Genomic DNA, 5,725 nt, shown 5'->3' on the forward strand with positions numbered 1-5,725 from the left:
AAAACAACTTAAAGGAAAAAAATAAAAATAAAAAGTATTTATACATACTGAAGTGCTACTCTGCCATAAGGTATAGTTGAGTCATTCGTGAAAAAATGGATGCATAACTTCTCTAAAATGAGAAACCCAAAGTATGAATAATTTTTAAAAAACCAGTTGGATGTGGTGTTAAATGCCTATAATCCTAGCATTTGGGAAGCTGAGGCAGAAAGATCACCATCTGAGGCCAGGCTGGGCTACATATCAATTTCAAGACCAGCTTGAACTTCATAGTGTGACTTTGTCTCAAAAAAACAACAGTGAATAAAATAAAAAGCTGAGTGTGGGCTGGTGAGATGGCTCAGTGGTCTAAAGCACCTACTTAGAACAAACAGACCAGGTTCAATCCCCAAGCACCACATGCCAGCCAGCCCTGCCCCCTGGTGGGCTGAGCTGGCCGCGCGCGCGTGCGCGTGCGCGCGCGCGCGCACACACACACACACACACACACACACACACAAATAAAAAGCTGAGTGTGATGATGCATATCTATAATCTCAGCACTTAGGAGGCTAAAGCAGGAGGATCAACACAAATTCAAGGCCAGCCTAGGCTCCATAGTGAGTGCAAGGCCAGTCTGAACTAGTAAGATCTGGTTGCAAAATAAATAAATGTTAGACAGTAGGAAATAGATGATTCTGCAGCTGGGGAGACAAGCCCTCTTCTGTGAAAGTTCTTGGAAACTGATGAAAATGCTATCAAATGGTTATTTGGGAAAAAAAAAAAAAAAAGGATGTCAGCAATAATTCTTTGGGGTTTTTTTTTTTTGGGGGGGGGTCACTCAGAATGCCTTCAGGGCAGGTCTGGTTTGGCTTGAGGATGAGGGGATGAACCACAGCATCCGGAGCCTGACTGCTTTGTTTCAGCAGGCACTTAAACACCTGAGCTGATGGGCAGGCCCCTGTCAGCAGTAATTCAGAACCAACATGCCTAACTTTAGTCTGAAATTTTTCTTTTTTTTTTTTTTTTTTTTTTTTTGGTAGAACCAGGGATTGAACTCAGTCCCTTGCTCTTGCCAGGCAACCACTTATTCTACTGAGCCATCTCCCTGGCCCTTAACCTGGAAGTTTTCAAAGAAATGATTGTACTGGGCGGAGGAGATTGCTCAGTGGCATAAGTGCCTACCTGGCAAGTGCAAGGTCCTGAGTTCAATCTCCCGTACCAGTAAATAAATAAAATGGTTATACTAATTAGTGCATTAATTACTAGTAGTCCTAAAAAGTCAAGCCGGGAGTAGTGACACACACTTGTAATCTCAGTTCTTAGGAAGCTGAGGCAAGAGGATTGTAGCGTTTGAGGCCAGCCTGGGCTACAAAGTGAGCTCAAGGCCAGTCTGAACTGTATAGCAGATCATATCTCAAAATAAAATAGAAAGATCTAGGGAGGTAGCTCTGTACAAATGATATAGGAGAGATACAACTCCCAACCTGCTAGATATCAGATGTACCAAGTTTGTGTCCCTTGAATATGAAGACAGAACTCCAAAGGATGAAAGAGGTTAAGAGTAGGAATATTTTATTAAGAGATAGCAGAGCCGAGGAGATAGCTCAGCAGCATACACGCCTGCCTGGCAAGTGCAAGGTCTTGAGTTCAATCACTGGTACCCAAAAAGAGAGAGAGAGAGAACTCTTAAAAGACAGGAGGGGTTCTCAAGTGGGTTGTCACCAAGGGTCTTTTTGGATTTTTTTTTTTTTTTTTTTTTTTTTTTTTTTGTCTTTTTGAGACAGGATCTCGCTATGTACTTCAGGCTGGCCTTGAGCTCTCTTTGTAGCTCAGGCTGGTCTCAAAGTCACAATGATCCTTCTGCCTCAGTCTCTAGAGTGCTGGGATTACAGGCATGTGCCACCACACCCAGCTACCTAGGGTCTTTGTAAGGGATAATTTTTACAGCAAAGTCATAACATGAGTGCACAACAGCTTGAGCTATAATCAAACAGTAAGATTCCATGTATAGCTACTTAACTAGTTAAGAAACCAGGGCACATAGCAAGGGTACATGGCTAATATCATTAACCTTGACTTACCTATGACTTCTAAAACAGGAACTTTTTTTTTAAGGTTCCAGAGATCAAACTCAAGACCTTATGCTTGCCAGGCAGGCACTTATGCCCCTGAGCTATCTTCCCAGCCCCTAAAACAGGAATATTTTGACCACATGTTCAGGCCTGGTGTTTGATGCTTATCTGGACTTAATGGACTGGGTGGTACCACTTACTGTATAGTCTGAAATTCTGCATAGCCCTTAGGGAACTATGTAAGTCTGGCCACTGTGACTTTATCTTGAGATCTTGCCTTCAGATGCATGTCCAGCCCCAATTCTGGTACAGTGTATTTTCACTGCTTCCTTCAGAGCCCAGACCCTCTCTGACTGTATATTAATTTCTGTGTAACTTCCCTGTCTGTAATGGTGAGTTGCATGACGAAAGTGCTACAAGAACACAGGGAGTTGTGCTGTAAATGCTTCTGGGAATTTTTTTGTTTTTTGTTTTTGTTTTTTTTCAGAACCAGGGATTGAACTCAGGCCCTTGCACTTGCCAGGCAAGCGCTTATTCTACTGAGCCATCTCCCTGGCCTGGCTTCTGGGAATTTTTGTGTGTGCAGTGTTAAGGATTGAACCAGGGCTTGTGTATAGTAACCAAGTGCTCTACCACTGAGTTTATATCCTCAGCCCTTATGGTTTTTTTTCAGAGGGGTGTGTGTTGAGACAGGGTCTCACAACTTGGATAGGATTCTTTTTATTCTTTTTTTTTTTTTTTTAAATGTATTTGGTACAGGGTCTCACTGCACAGGTTGGACTCATACTGATCCTCTTGTTTTCAGCCTCTCCAGTGCTGGAATTATAGGCATGCACCACCACACCCGGAACTGGCTCAGTGCACCTAGAGGCAGGGCTGGCTCAGCATGTGGTGCTGGGGATCAATTCTGGTCCCCGCTCTTGCCTAAGCAGGCACTTAGTCCACTGAGCTATCTTGCCAGCCCTAAAAAGAATTCTTCTGTTTCAGCCTCCTGAGCTGATAGATTTTTTTTTTCTGAGACAAGGTCTCACTATGTAGTTCTATTATAGACAGCTAAATTGAATAGAAATATTATAGACAGTCAGATGGGGCCAGGCCCTTAAAAGAAGCCAGTGCAAAAAATCAGAACACATTACAGCTATGAATGGTAGAGCATTTAATGAAGGCCAGACCTAAAGACAAAGATGGAATGACTACACCTACATACTTCCTGAGGGATAAACAATAATGATCAATATTTTATATAGGTATCAGTCACCTGGGGACCAAGACTTCCTTCACCCATTCTTCCCTGTAAAGGCCCTTTTTTTTCCATGTACACTTTATTTTTTTATCTTTTGAGACAGGGTCTCACTGTGCAGCTCAGGATGGCCTTGAGGTCACTTTGTAACCCAGGCTAGTCTCAAACTCAAATGAGCTTCCTGCCTCAGCCTCCTGAATGCTTGGATTATAGGGGTGTACCACCACACCCAGCCTTTCCACTTGCTTACCCATTGTATCAATATTACCTAAGTGACCAAACTTATTAGTTGTTCATAGTTTTGTCCTAGTATTTTTTTTTTTTTTTGTACTAAGTATCAAGCTCAGGACCTTGAACTTGCCAGGCAGGTTCTTATACTGCTGAGCTATTGTCCCAGCACCACCCCCCCTTTTTTTTTTTTTTCTTTTTCAGACAGCATCTCCTTATACAATTCAGGTTGGCCTTAAACTCACTTTGTAGCGCAAGCTGGTCTCAAACTCACAGTTATCCTTCTGCCTGAGCATCCCAAGTGCTGGGATTACAAGAGTGTGTCACCATGTCTGGCCTTTTTGTCCGACCTTGTATCCATTTTGTGATCTTGCTCTATAAAACTTCCTTCGAGAAGCTGACTGTTTAGCAATCTACTTTCTGGGTCCTCTCTTGTCTCTCTTAGGCAGGAGATGTCTTTTAATAAATCTTTCCTTTTTTTTTGAGACAAGGTCTTGCTATATAGTTCAAGCTGCCACTGAATTCACTATGTAGCCGAAGCTGGCCTCAAATTTGTGGTAATCCTGCTCAGCCTCCTGACTACTAGGATGACAGGTGAACTGCCATGCCTGGCAATATTTCTTTTTTCTTTTTTTCTTTTTTTTTGGTACAGGGTCTTGCTAATCAGCTTGGACTCAATGATCCTCCTGTCTCATCCTCCCAAGCACTGGGTTTATAGGAACATATCACCACACCCAGTTTTGGGTGGGTAGGCGCACCCGGGGTCCCAGGACTGCCATGGCATGCGGTACTGGGGATCAAACCCAGATCTTGTCTTGCCAGGCAGGTTCTTAGACCACCAAGCTCTCTCCCCAACCCAATATATCCTACTCTTAACCTTCAATATTTCTCAGAATTCATTAATTCGTTCATTTGTTCTTTTCCTTCTCCTCCTCCTTCTTCTCCTCCCCTCCTTCTTCTCCTTCTCCTTCTCCTCTTTCTCCTCCTCCCCCCTCCCCCCCTTTCTCCTTGTTCTCCCCCCCCTTTTTTTTTTTTTTTTTTGGTACTGGGAACTGAACTCAAGACCTTATGCTTGCCAGGCAGGTGCTGTGCTGCTGACCTGTATTTCCAGCCCCTCATTCTTCAATTCAACACAAACTTGGCATATTAGACCTCTAGCAGGTTGGGACTTATATTTCTCTTATATCATTCAGAGGTCCTATATCATTCCCATAACAGTTCAAGCTGTGCTTGAACTTTCTATGGAGCCCATGCTGGCCTCAAACAGTGATCCACCTGCTTTTGCCTCCCACGTGCTAGGATTATAGGTGTGAACCACCAAGCTCAGAAACATCTCACTTCTTTTTTTTTTTTTTGGTGGAACCGGGGATTGAACTCAGGTCCTTGTGCTTGCCAGAGAAGCACTTATTCCACTGAGCCATCTCCCTGGCCCCCAACACCTCACTTCTTAAGGATTTCTCTCACTATCTCACTCCCAATACATCAGTGCCTAATGTGAGGCAGACATCCTGTCATTTGGCTGGCCAGCTATTTTTAGTGCTGGCCTAGGCATGTGAAAACTTGCTCTTCTAGCATATTCAGTGACTGTAATAATAAAAACAGAAGATTTAGAGTAATATGACAGAGCGCATAGCCTGCTCTTTCCTTTATTTATTTATTTATTTATTTATTTATTTATTTTTTCAGTACTCATAATGGAACCCAGGGCCTCAGGCATCAGCTGTATCACTGAATTACAACCCAGCCCTAAGGCTTGTTCTTTACGGCTCAGTGCTGCATTCTCCTGAAGAAATCTTGTTAGTTCTTTTTACTGAGGCAAGATCTGGTTGGTCTCAATCTCAGGGTGATCTTCCTGCCACAGCTTCCTGAGTGCTGGGATGACGGGAGTGCATCAACACACCTAGCTTGTGAGGAAATCTTTAACCAGTAGTTTCATTTCAGTATTTTCCAGAAGTTAAAATTTAAAAGAGCTATTAAACCGATCAGGCCAGGAATGCTTAGAACAAAGCACTTGCCTTTGAAAACAAATTTGCTTTAAGTGTTGCTTTGAAATTGGGCATGGTGCCAGACATGGTGCATGCCTGTAATCCCAGCATGGGATTTGAATCTTATTTTATAGCCCGGACTGGTCTTGAATCTTCTGAGTTCAAGACCAAGCTGGGCTATAAAATAAGCTCAAAGCCAGCCAGAGCTACATAGCGAC

Source organism: Octodon degus, unplaced genomic scaffold (genome assembly GCF_000260255.1).
Source record: "Octodon degus isolate 3935 unplaced genomic scaffold, OctDeg1.0 scaffold00008, whole genome shotgun sequence".
NCBI lineage: Eukaryota > Metazoa > Chordata > Mammalia > Rodentia > Octodontidae > Octodon > Octodon degus.